Raw genomic sequence first — 13357 nt, forward strand, 5'->3', positions numbered from 1 at the left:
CCTGTGAAAAGTGTAAGTTTGACTTCTTGTTTGCCAATTTGGATGGATGCCTTTTATTTCGTTTTCTTGTCTGATTGCTGAGGTAAGACTTCCAATACTATGTTCAACTACAGAGGTGAGAGTGGACATCCCTGCCGTGTTCCTCATCTCAGTGGGAAAGCTCTCAGTTTTTCCTCATTGAGGATGATACAATCTGTGGGTTTTTCATAATGGCTTTTATGATGTTAAGGTAGGCTCCTTCTATCCTGACCTTCTTAAGGGTTTTTATGAAGAAAGGATGCTGTATTTTGTCAAATGCTTTTTCTGTATCTATTAACAGAATCTTATGGTTTTTATCTTTCTTCTATTAATATGATGATTCTGTTGATTGATTTGTCAATATTGAACCGGCCCTGCAGCCCATGAATGAATCCCACTTGATCATGGTGAATAATTCTTTTAGTATACTGTTGAGTTCAATTTGCTAGTATCTTGTTGAGAATTTTTGCATCATGTTCATCAGGGATATTGGCCTGTAATTCTCCTTTTATTGGGGCCTTTGTGTTTGGGAATCAACGTAATGCTAGCTTCATTGGATGTGTCTGGAAACTTTCCTTCTGTTTCTATTTTTTGAAAAAGCTTGAGAAGAGTAGGAATTAATTCTGTTTTAAATGTCTGGCAGAATTCCCTTGAGAAGCCCTCTCGTCCAGGATTCCTATTTGTTGGGAGATTTTTGATAACCAATTAATTTTCTTTGCTGGTTATGGGTCTGTTCAAATTATTTATTTCTTCCCATTTGAGTTTTGGTAGTGTGTGAGAATTTAGGAATTTGTCCATTTCTTCCAGATTGTTCAGGTTTGGCAAATAATTTTTCATAGTATTCTCTAATAATTGTTTGTATTTCTGTGATGTTGGTTGTGATCTCTCCTCCTTCATTCATGATTTTATTTATTTGGATCATCTTTTCTTTTTCAGAAGTCTTACTAGGGGCTTATAAATTTTATTTATTCTTTAAAAAAATCAGCTCTTACATTCATCTGTTCTACTGTTTTCTGGATTCTATACTCTTTATTTATGCTCTAATCTTTATTACTTCTCTTCTTCTGGGTTTGGGCTTTCTTTCCTGCTGCCTTTCTAGTTCCTTTAGGTGTGAGGTTAGGTTTTATATTTGGAACTTTCTTACTTCTTTAGATAGGCCTGAATTGCAATGTATTTTCCTCTTAGAACTTCCTTTGCTGCATCCCAAGGGGTTTGGACTGTTGTGATTTTCATTTGTTCCTATATATTTTTAAATTTCTTCTTTAATTTCCTGGTTGACCCATTCATCCTTTAGTAGAATATTCTTTAACCTCTATGTATTTGGGGGCTTTCCAAATTTTTTCTTGTGGTTGATTTCAAGTTTCATAATGTTGTGATCTAAAAATATGCATACTATGATGTCAACCCTTTTATATTTTTTGAGGGCTTTTTTTGTGACCCAGTATGTGATCTATTTTGGGGAATGTTCCATGTGCACTCGAGAGGAATGTGTATTCTGCTGACTTAGGGTGCAAAGTTCTGAAAATATCTGTTATGTCCATCTGATCCAATGTGTCATCCAGAGCTGTTGCTTCCTTACTTATTTTCTGCCTGCATGATCTGTCCATTACTCTAAGTGGAGTATTAAAGTCCCCTACATCACAATATTATTATCTGCATATGTTTGTGATTATATTTGTATATTTGTGTATTTGGGTGCTTCCGCATTGTGGGTGTAAACATTTACAATCAATAGCCCTTCTTGATGGATAGACTCCTTAATTATAATGTTCTTTTTCATCTCTTGTTACAGACTTTGTTTTAATATCTAGCTTGTCTGATATAAGTGTGGTTACTCCAGCTGTCTTTTGATATCCAGTAGCATGATAGATGGTTCTCCATCCCCTCACTTTCAATCTGTAGGTGTCTTTAGGTCTAAAATGAGTCTCTTGTAGATTCTTTACAGATGGATCTTATTTTTTAATCCATTCTGAACCCTATGTCTTTTGCTTGGGGTATTTAGTCCATTTACATTCAGAATGATCATTGGAAGATATGGATTTAGTTATTATTGTGTTTTCTGTAGGTTTTGTGCTTGTGTTGATGTCTCTGGTCTTTTGTAGTCTTTGCTGCTTTCCACTCACAGTGTCCTCCTTAGGGTATCCTGCAGAGCTGGTTTAGTGGTCATGAACTCCTTCAGTTTTTGTTGGTCTGGGAAAGCCTTTTCTCTCCTTCTATACTGAATGACAGCCTTGCTTCATAAATGATTCTTGGCTGCATATTTTTTTCCTATTCATTGAATATTTCCTGCCACTTCCTTCTGGCCTGCCAAGTTTCAGTGGACAAGTCTGCTACCACACTTATGTATCTATCATTATAGGTTAAGTCCAATTTGTCCCTAGCTGCTTACAGAATTCTCTATCTTTGTATTTTGCCAGTTTCACTATGACGTGTCATGGTGTTGTCTTGTTTTTATTTATTTTGAAACAAGTTCTCTGTGCCTCTTGGACTTGGATGTCAAAAGACAGCTGGATTCCTGATTCCCTCCCCAGATAGGAAAGTTCTCAGCTATAATTAGTTCAAATAAACTTTCTTCCCCTTTCTTTTTCTTCTTCTGGAATTCCTATGATACAGATATTGTTTTGTTTTACTGAATCACTTAAGTCTCTAATTATCCCTTGTTGGTCTAGTAATTTCCTTTCCCTCTTTTTTCAGCTTCATCATTTTCCATAATTTTATCTTCTATTTCACCTATTCTCTCCTAAGCTTCTTCCATCCTTGCTGTCACTACATCTAGTTTATTTGCATCTCATTTATAGCATTTCTTAATTCATCATGACTATTTCTTAGGTCTTTGATCTCAGCAGCAATAGATTTTCTGTTGTCTTCCATATTTTGTTCAAGCCCAGTTATTAGTCTTATTATTGTTATTCTAAATTCTTGATCAGATATATTGTTCATATATCTTTTGAGTAATTATCTGGCTCTTATTTCTTCCTGGAATTTCTTTTGAGAAGAATCTTCTTTTTCATCATTTTGGCTAAGTTTCCATCTTTTGCATGTTTTAATAGCTTATTATATGTCCTGCATCTGCAAATACTAGTATATTAAAAAGTGTTCATACACTGTCCAGGGCCTGGCACTTCAGGAAGTGTTTTTGGAGTGTGTTGAGTGCACTCTGTTTTTGCATATTTGGCTGTTCTATTCCACTGGTCAGTCCTTTACAAAGCTCCTCCTTGCTTGTAGTGGTAGATTGTTGGACCTTCAACCCAGGTGTGCTTTGATCTGCTCATTGAAGTAACTCTTGAAAAAAGAAAGTAACTCTCTTTGTATGATCTTATACAAAAAGAAAAATGAAAGGGTCAGAAAAAAGAAAAAAAAAGACTGAGCAGGGAATCAAATAAACTATAAGGCTTAATTCAGAGAGAGAGAAAGGAAAATAAAGAAGGAGATACAGAAAAGGTGTAAAAAGAATAGAGTAAAAATGCCTGATTAAACAAACAAAACAGCAAAATATAGAAAAAAAAAAGAATTGACCAAAAATCAAATCAGAAACGATTAGTCTGATTCCAAAGGGAAAAAAAGAAAGGAGAGAGAGAGAGAGAGAGAGAGAGAGAGAGAGAGAGAGAGAGAAGAGGGTAGAAAGAGGGAAACAAAAAAAACAGACTAACATACAAAACCACAGGACAGTTGTCTGTTGATGCCTGGGACCAGTGGCTGTGCTGGTCTAGAGGAGAGGCCATCTGGTTCAGTCAGTTTCAGTCCTGTTCTGGTATATAAGCAGTTACCAGGCACAGGTAGGTGGGTTTTGTGTAAGCGGGTCCTGCCTCCACTTGGGGCCAGTGTGCTATTCCCTGAAGCCCCACCATGTTGGTGTTGGGCAGAAAAATGGTGATACCTGGGTCCTTCCCAGACCAGGTGTCTCAAACCACACTGTTCAGACAGCCCTCACAGAGTAGTGCAGGCAGCTGGCTTTTCCTGCACCACAGTCTTCCACACCTCCTAGGCGCTCAGTTGGGATTCATAAAGGAACTTAAAGGATCTCTCACGAGGCAGCCCTGGTTCTGGGGTAGCACCACTCTGCCCAGCGTACAAAGGGACTGATTCTGGCTGGCACCTGCAGAGTCTTTTGTCCTTGGTTGGAGGGCAATAAGCCCTCTTCTCATAGTACTCAAGGCAGGGGACTGTTCTTACTGTGCCCCCAAGATTGCTACTGACTCTGGGGCTGATTCCCCCAGGCACATGAACATCCAACTCCCAGGCACATGCACATGGCAGAGGCTTTGGTCAGGACAAAGTTGCACATGTATGAAAACTCTGATATTCAGCTCCTAAGGCTGTTTGCAAAGTAGAAACTGGCACTCTCCATATTTATCATTTCCCAGTCCATGGTCCAGAAAGGTTTTTCTCTTTTCCTAACACAATACAGTATTTCTTCAGCCTCTCTTTCCCTTTGTCTCTACACTGAAGGTGTTCCCTCCCCTCCATACCTACGCCACCATCATCTCTCCCAATTTGCATACACACACCTCTGTTCAGTCAAGCTGTCTCCATCCACCTGTGGGGATTTTTTCTATAACTCTGCAGACTGATTTCACGGGTGATCCAAGTGTTCTGACCTCAATACAGCTGTGTTCCAGGGATGAGGGAAATCCTGGTTCCCCTAGTTCTCTACCATCTTCCGTTAGTTTTGTTTAATCTGGAAGCTTTCCTCAATTTTTCAGTGTCTTTCTTGGCATTTGTTCTACCAGTTATTTCAATTTGAGATTGGTTGTTTTTTGACTTTCTTTCTCATTACGTGGTTCAGATTATGTATTTTTGGCTATAATAATATACAATTAATTATTCTTTTTCAGAATATCACATTTTCATTAACATATACCTGTTTGTCAATATTAGCCATGTTAATTTGGAACATTTGTATGAAGTATTGTCTGGTTTCATTACTGCATAGTTTAAAGTTATTAAGTAATTTGTGGGGAGATATTTAAGACTCTTATTACTTCTGAACATACATTCTAATATATATTAAACTAACATTAGATTGTTTTCAGTATATTTCTCAGGGATTTTCTAATCACTGGTCATACTACGCAAACAGGGTCATGACTCAAAAGTGTAATATATATATAGACTTTTAGGGAAGATGGTGGTGTAGGAGGATGCTGGGCTCACCTCGTCCTGGTGATCACTTAGATTCCACCCACACATGCCTAGAAAACTGCTAGAAAACTAGCAGAATGGACTCTCTGGATCCAAGCATAGACAAGAGACCCATGGAAGAGGGTAGGAAGAGCAGAGAGGCCGTGCGCACTACACGGACTGGTGGGAGGGAGCCAGGGCAGTGGGGGGGCAGCCAGCCCACCTGGCAAAGCAGATCCCCTGAAGTCTGGCTTGCAAAAGTGGAGGGGCCGGACTCTGTGAGTTCTGACAGGAAGCGAGACTTAACATCTGGAATGTTATAAGTCAACAGAACTGCTCAGAGAGCAGGGGGGCGAGAGGACACCAGGAGGGAAAGGTGTTGACCGCTGGAAGACAGAGCTCAGCTCAGCAGGGAACAAAGGTGATGGCAATCACCATCTCCCCCTCCCATCCCCCAGCCAAAATCCCAAAGGGAACCAGTTCCCATCACCGAACTTGCTTGCATGGCACAAACACCCAAAACTGTGCTTCTGTGGATCCATCCCTCCAACAGGTCTGCCTCCCTCCTGGTGCTGCAGGGCCCCTGCCGCAGGGACCACCGAGGGCAAAGGGAGCTAAGCCTGCCCATCCTGACCCTGTGCACTTTGAGATCCACCCTGGCTAATACACCAGATCCCATCAAAACAGCACCACAAGCCTGGCAGTGTGCAAGTAGCCCAGAGAGGGGCCACATCACTCCACAGTGAGTCCTGCCCCTGAGAGAGGGGAAGATAAGGTACACACCAGTCTGATTGTGGCCCCAGCAGTGGGCTAGGTCAGACATCTGTCTGACTGTGGCCCCGCCCACCAACACAAGTTTCTCCTGACAGCACAGGGGAAGTGCCTTGCAGTTTGGAGCCTTCCAGGGATTACAAAAAATGACAAAACAGAAGAATTCTCCTCAAATAAAACTCCAGGAAGTAACGACAGGTAACAAACTGATAGAAAACAATTTAAGCAATATAACAGAACAAGAATTTAGAATAATAGTCATAAAATTAATCGCTGGGCTTGAAAAAAGCATACAGGATAGAAGAGACTTGCTACAGAGATCAAGGGACTAAAAAATAGTCATGAGGAGCTAAAAAAATGTTATAAGTAAGGTACAACATAAAATGGAGGTGGCCATAGCATGGATTGAAGAGGCAGAGTGGGGAATAGGTGAATTAGAAGATAAGATTATGGAAAAAGAGGAAGCTGAGAAAGAGAGAGATAAAAAAAAATCCAGGAGTATGAGGGGAGAATTAAAGAACTAAGTGATGCAATCAAATGGAACAATATCCATATCATAGGAATTCCAGAAGAAGAAGAGAGAGAAAGGGGATGAAGGTATACTTGAACAAATGAACAAATAATAGCTGAGAACATCCCTGATCTGGGGAAGGAAAAAGGCATTGAAATCCAAGAGGCACAGAGAACTCCCTCCAGACTGATTTTAATTGATCTTCTGCATGACATATCATAGTAAAATTGGCAAAATACAAGAATACAGGGAAAATTCTGAAAGCAGCCAGGGATAAACAGGCTCTAACTTATAAAGGGAGACCCATAAGACTAGTGGCACACCTGTGTACTGAAACTTGGTAGGCCAGAAAGTAATGGCAGGAAATCTTCAATGTAATGAACAGAAAAAATATGCAGCTGAGAATCCTTTATCCAGCAAATCTGTCATTCAGAATAGAAGGAGAGATAAAGGTCTTCCCAAACAAGCAAAAACTGAGGGAATTCATCATCACTAAGCCAGCCCTACAAGAGATCCTAAGGGGATTCTGTGAGTGAAATGTTGCAAGGACCACAAAGTACCAGAGACCTCACTACAAGCATGAAAGCTACAGGTATCACAATGACTCTAACTCATATCTTTCTATAATAACACTGAATGTAAATGGACTAAATGCTCTAAATAAAAGACATAGGGTATCAGAATGGATTAAAAACCAAGACCATCTTTTTGCTATCTACAAGAGACTCCTTTTAGACCTGAGGACACCTTTAGATTGAAAGTGAGGGGATGGAGAACTATCTATCATGCTACTGGAAGTCAAAAGAAAGCTAGAGTAGCCATACTTATATCAGACAAACTAGACTTCAACTTAAAGCTTGTAACAAGAGAGGAAGAAGGGCATTCTATAATTATGACAGGGTCTATCCATCAGGAAGCGCTAACAATTATAAATATCTATGCGCCAAATACGGGAGCCCCCAAATATATGAAACAATTAATCACAAAGATAAGCAACCTTATGGTAAGAATGTGGTAAGTGCAGGGCACTTTAATACTCCACTTACAACAATGGATAGATCATCTAGACACAGGATCAGTAAAGAAACAAGGGCCTTGAATGATACATTGGATCAGATGGACTTGACAGATATATTTAGAACTCTGCATCCAAAGCAACAGAGTATACTTTCTCCTCGAGTGCACATGGAACATTCTCCAAGATAGATCACATACTGGGTCACCAAACAGCCCTTCATAAGTATACAAGAATTGAGATCATACCATGCACACTTTCAGACCACAATGCTATGAAACTTGAAATCAACCACAGGAAAAAGTCTGGAAAATCTCCAAAAGTATGGAGGTTAAAGAACACCCTACTAAAGAATGAATGGGTCAACCAGACATTTAGAGAAGAAATTAAACAATATATGGAAACAAATGAAAATGAACATACAACAACCTAAAGGCTTTGGGATGCAGGGAAGGCAGTCCTGAGAGGAAAATACATTGCAAACCAGACCTATCTCAAGAAACAAGAAAAATCCTAAATACAAAATCTAACAGCACACTTAAAGGAAATAGAAGCAGAACATCAAAGACACCCCAAAACCAGCAGAAGAAGAGAAATGATAAAGATCAGAGCAGAATTAAACAATATAGCATCTAAAAAAAAAAACTGTAGAGCAGATCAATGAAACAAAGAGTTGGTTTTTTGAAAAAATAAACAAAATTGATATACCTGTAGCCAGGCTTCTCAAAAAGAAAAGGGAGATGACCCAAATAGATAAAATCATGAATGAAAATGGAATTATTACAACCAACCCCTCATAAATACAAGCAATCATCAGGGAATACTATGAAAAGTTATATGCCAACAAACTGGACAACCTGAAAGAAACGGACAAATTCCTAAGCACCCACACACTTCCAAAACTCAAACAGGAAGAAATAGAACACTTGAACAGACCCATAATCAGCAAGGAAATTCCATCAGTTATCAAAAATGTCCAAACAAATAAGAGTCCAGGACCAGACGGCTTCCCTGGGGAATTCTACCAGACATTTAAAGCAGAGATAACACCTATCCTTCTCAAGCTCTTCCAAAAAATAGAAAGGGAAGGAAAACTTCCAGACTCATTCTATGAAGCCAGCATTACTTTGATTCCCAAACCAGACAGAGACCCAGCAAGAAAAGAGAACTACAGGCCCATATCCCTGATGAATGTGGATGCAAAAATTCTCAGTAAGATACTAGCAAACCAAATTCAACAGCATAGAAAAAGAATTATTCACCATGATCAATTGGTATTCATTCCTGGGCTGCAGGGCTGGTTCAACATTCGCAAATCAATCAATTGGATACATCACATTAATAAAAGAAAAGAACCATATGATGCTGTCAATCGATGCAGAAAAAAGCATTTGACAAAATCCAGCATCCTTGCTTAATAAAAACCCTCGAGAAAGGCGGGATAGAAGGAACATACTTAAACACCAAAGCCATTTAGGAAAAGCCCACAGCTAATATCATCCTCACTGGGGAAAAGCTGAGAGCTTTCCCTCTGAGATCAGGAACACGACAGGGATGTCCACTCTCACCGTTGTTGTTTAACATAGTGTTGGACGTTCTAGCATCAGCAATCAGACAACAAAAGGAAATCAAAGGCATCAAAATTGCCAAAGGTGAAGGCAATCTTTCACTTTTTGCAGAAGACATGATATTAGACATGGAAAACCCAATAGACTCCACAAAAGTCTGCTAGAACTGATACATGAATTCAGCAAAGTGGTAGGATACAAAATTAATGTAAAGAAATGACTTACATTCTTATACACTAATAATGAAGCAACAGAATGACAAATAAAGACTGATACCATTCACAATTGCACCGAGAATCATAAAATACGTAGGAATAAACCTAACCAAAGATATGAAAGATCTGAATGCTGAAAACTATAGAAATCTTATGAAGGAAATTAAAGAAGACATAAAGAAATGGAAAAATGTTCCGAGCTCATGGATTAGAAGAATAAATATTGTTAAAATGTCAATACTACCTACAGCTATCTACATATTCAATGCAATCCCATGAAAATTTCACCAGCATCTTCTCAAAGCTAGAATAAGCAATCCTAAAATTTGTATGGAACCACAAAAGACCCCAGATAGCCAAAGTAATTTTGAAGAAGAGAACCAAAGCAGGAGGCATCACAATCCCAGACTTTAGCCTCTACTACAAAGCTGTCATCATCAAGACAGCATGGTACTGGCACAAAAACAGACACATAGACCAATGGAATAGAATAGAGACTCTAGAATTAGACCCACAAAAGTATGGTCAACTAATCTTTGACAAAGCAGGAAAGAATATCCAATAGAAAAAAGACAGTCTCTTTAACAAAGGGTGCTGGGAGAACTGGACAGCAACATGCAGAAGAATGAAACTAGACCACTTTCTTACCCCATTCACAAAAACAAACTCAAAATAGATGAAGGGCCTGAATGTGAGACAGGAAACCATCAAAACCCTAGAGGAGAAAGCAGGAAAAAACCTCTCTGACCTCAGCTGCAGCAGTTTCTTACTTGACACATCCCCTTAGGTAGGGGAATTAAAAGCAAAAATGAACTATTGGGATCTCATGATGATAAAAAGTTTCTGCACTGCAAAGGAAACAATCAACAAAAAGGCAAACAATGGAATGGGAAAAGATATTTGCAAATGACATATCGGACAAAGGGCCAGTATCCAAAATGTATAAAAGCCTCACCAAATTCCACACCCAAAAAACAAATAATCCTGTGAATATATTGGCAGAAGGCATGAGTAGACACTTCTCTAAAGAAGACATCAAGATGGCCAACAGGCACATGAAAATATGTTCAACATCACTCCTCATCAGGGAAATACAAATCAAAACCACACGCAGATACCACCTCATGCTAGTCAGAGTGGCTAAAATGAGTAAATCAGGAGACTACAGATGCTGGGGAGGATGTGGATAAATGGGAACCCTCTTGCACTGTGGGTGGGAATGCAAACTGGTGCAGCTGCTCTGGAAAACAGTGTGGAGTTTCCTCAAAAAATTAAAAATAGACCTACCCTATGACCCAGAAATAGCACTGCTAGGAATTTACCCAAGGGATACAGGAGTACTGATGCATAGGGGCACTTGTACCCCAATGTTTATAGCAGCACTCTCAACAATAGCCAAATTGTGGAAAAAGCCTAAATGTCCATCAACTGAGGAATGGATAAAGAAATTGTGGTTTATACACACAATGGAATACTACGTGGCAATGAGAAAGAATGAAATAAGGCCTTTTGTAGCAACGTGGATGGAACTGGAGTGTTATGCTAAGTGAAATAAGCCATACAGAGAAAGACAGATACCATATGGTTTCACTCTTATGTGGATTCTGAGAAACTTAACAGAAGACCATGGGGAGGGGAAGAAAAAAAAATGTTAGAGGGGGAGGGAGCCAAAACATAAGCGACTCTTAAAAACTGAGAACAAACTGAGGGTGGATGGGGGATGGGAGGGAGAGGAGGGTGGGTGATGGGTATTGAGGAGGGCACCTTTTGGGATGAGCCTTGGGTGTTGTATGGAAACCAATTTGACAATAAATTTCATATTTTAAAAAAAGTATCTATTTAACTATTTTAAAAAAAGTAAAAAGAGGCTCAATTATTTAAAAATATTTATTTAAAATTTTTATTTAAAAATAATTTACTATTTTAAAAATTAAAATTTGACTTCTTGGTTTAATGCATGACATATAGTTTTTTTTCAATTTCTATATTTTGAAGTATAAAAATAGTTTGGGAATCTAATGTGATTTCAGTGCATTAATCAGACTATTTAACTTGTCATATATTTCATTTATATTTTACCAACATTAAAATTATTCCACCTGCTTGGTAATAACAAAAAGCTTTAGTACCTCATTTTCTGTGAAGAAACCATATCGTTTTAACTCTGCTATATCATATGCAGCTGTATTATTTTCTGTCTAGAGAAGTTATATGTCTTTTCTGGTATAATCAAATTTAAAGAGCTATAGTTGGAATACAGTGTTTTGTTATCTAGTGATTAGAAATATAATTATTTTTTGTGGTACCTGGGTGGCTCGGTTGGTTGTGCGTCCAACTAGGCTCAGGTCATGATCTCGTGGTGAGTTCGAGCCCCACATTAGGCTCTGCTGACAGCTAAAAGCCTGGAGCCTGCTTCGGATTCTTTGTCTCCTCCTCTGTTCCTCCTACGCTCATGCTCTGTCTCTCTCTCTGTCAAAAATAAATAAACATTAAAAAAAAGAAATATAATTATTTTTAAAAGTGTGTTCAATTTTAAAAAGTTCAACTCAAATACAAAATTACAAGTGTTGTAAAATTTAAACTTAGGCCCTTTGATAAAGTCTAGAGTTAGTGATAAGTAGTATTTGCTACATACAAAGTAATTTACCAAATAATAAATTTAGACATCATCATGGCAAGAAAGAATATTTAGGAGTGCCTGGATGGCTCAGTAGGTTAAAAATTCGACTCTTGATTTCAGCTGAGGTCATGATCTCACAGTTTTTGGGTTCAAGCCCTAAGTCAGGCTCCATGCTATAACTGTGAAGCCTACTCAGGATTTTTTCTCTCTTCCTTTCTCTCTGCCCCTCCCCATTTTCTCTCTCTCACTCTCAAAAATGAATAAACTTTAAAATAAGAATATTTAAATTGGCTTTAAAAAGAATGGGTTCTTGATGAAACTACAGTCTGAACATTAGTAATTAATTAGAGAAGTGGTAAAAAAAAGTTTACATTATATAGGAATTCATAGCATAGTTTATTTCAACATGAAAGCTCCATACATACAATTTTTACTTTCTGTTGTCCAAAATGTGAAAGATCATATTTTACAATTCACTGAAAATGCAAACTAGCTGTCTCTATGTTAGTAGAAATATAAAATACAGTGATATTATAGTATAATTTCTATTAGAATTATTATTAATATGTTGATAAAATATATTGGGGATTCAATTCTGAAAGTCTTAGGAAAAATATGTTAGCAGACTATGGCTATTAACAACTACTAAATATTATAGCTAAAAATATTTCTCTAAAATATATGAAACTGGCATGATACGTTCCTTTGGTGAGGGCATGACTATATAAAACAACTTTTGGGGCGCCTGGGTGGCTCAGTTGGTTGAGAGACCAACTTCAGCTCAGGTCATGATCTCATGGTTTGTGAATTTCACCCCACGTCGGGCTCTATGCTGACAGCTCAGAGCCTGGAGCCTGGTTCTGATTCTCTGTCTCCCTCTCTCTTTGCCCCTGCCTCACTCATGTTCTCTCTCTGTATCAGAAATAAATAAACTTTAAAAAAAATTAAAAAAATAAAACAACTTAAAAAAATTTTTTTAATGTTTATTTATTTTTGAGACCAAGAGAGACAAAAAATGAGCAGGGGAGGGGCAGAGAGAGAGGGAGACACAGAATCTGAAATGGTCTCCAGGCTCTGAGCTGTCAGCACAGAGCCCGACGCAGGGCTCGAACTCACAGACCGTGAAATCATGACCTGAGCCACAGTCGGAGGCTTAACCGACTGAGCCACTCAGGCGCCCCAAACAATTTTTAATGAAAGTAGAAAAACAACCTAAGAAAAACATTCTACCTAATGATGGAAAAATAACATTGTTTATTAAACTTTTTCAATCTCCTAAGATATGTATTGATTCAAATGCAAAATGTTTATGAAATAAAAATAGAAAAGAAACTTTAATTTCATAGACAATACCTGGTTTTTCTTTTGGTCAATAAATAGTGACCAGATAGAAGATCAAAGAAAGAGTCTAACAGAATATTATCACGCACTTAAAGAATAGGCCAAAGAAACAAGGAAAACCCACTTTTGAGGTTCGGGAAATAATACAAAGATGAATTTTTCCTCTCCATAGCTTTC

Source organism: Prionailurus bengalensis, chromosome C2, assembly GCF_016509475.1.
Source record: "Prionailurus bengalensis isolate Pbe53 chromosome C2, Fcat_Pben_1.1_paternal_pri, whole genome shotgun sequence".
In the NCBI taxonomy this organism is placed as follows: domain Eukaryota; kingdom Metazoa; phylum Chordata; class Mammalia; order Carnivora; family Felidae; genus Prionailurus; species Prionailurus bengalensis.